The sequence below is a fragment of the Egretta garzetta genome, unplaced genomic scaffold, assembly GCF_000687185.1.
Source record: "Egretta garzetta isolate BGI_Z169 unplaced genomic scaffold, ASM68718v1 scaffold220, whole genome shotgun sequence".
Classification (NCBI taxonomy): Eukaryota; Metazoa; Chordata; class Aves; order Pelecaniformes; family Ardeidae; genus Egretta; species Egretta garzetta.
Window position 1 is genome coordinate 2,245,007 of NW_009258414.1, and position 813 is coordinate 2,245,819.

Sequence of the window (813 nt, forward strand, 5' to 3'; positions counted from 1 at the left end):
ATAAGGATGTTTCCCACCTCTCTCGTTGGCCTCCAGTTAAAACACGAATGCTGGTGGAAGCGCGGGGGTCCTGCTTGGGGAGGCCGGGTCCCGGGGTGGTATGGAAAGGGATTTGGGCAGCAAAGCCTCCACCTGCAGCCTCTGCCCTCAATACTGCCTGCAAGCCGAAAACCCTCCTACCCCTGCTGTGTAAGAGAAACCACCTCTTATGCAGGTCTGTGTGTGTACCCCTGTTGTGGAGAAACCCCTGCCTGGAGTACCCCTCATCCCCGTGGGTTTTTTCCCTGTGTGGGTGTCCCGTCTCCTCCCACAGGCTCTCCCTGTCCTGTGGCAGGGAGCCCCGGGGCGCAGCTGAAAGCGTGGGCAGAGCTGCGTCCTTGTGTTCGCTTCAGGGCTGCTCCCAGCTGAGCTCCCACGTGTCCCCACCGTCCTGCGTGGCGAGAAGCTGTTTCCTCACGGACGTGAGCCCCACGTCTCGCCCTGCCACCTGTGCTCGTGGTTTTCCTATTGCCTGTGCCGCAGAGCGTGAGGAGCCTGGCCGTCCCCCTATCTCTGCCCACGAAGGACGAGGCCAGAGGCTGGAGCCTTGCAGCGGGGGCTATCCTCTGCTGCGGGCAGAGCAGGGAGGACACCCTGGCCGTGCTGCCTAGGTCTCGCTGCCGCCGTGCTGGGCACCCCAGGGCCCCCGGGAGGCCACCCCAGCAGCGCGGGTGGCTGCAGACTTTGCGCTGGTTTGTGTGTGCTCTTTGGGAGGAGCTGCCTTCCCAGGTAGGGCTGCGGGGAGGCACGCCGGGGAGCCGGGGCAGAGCGCCC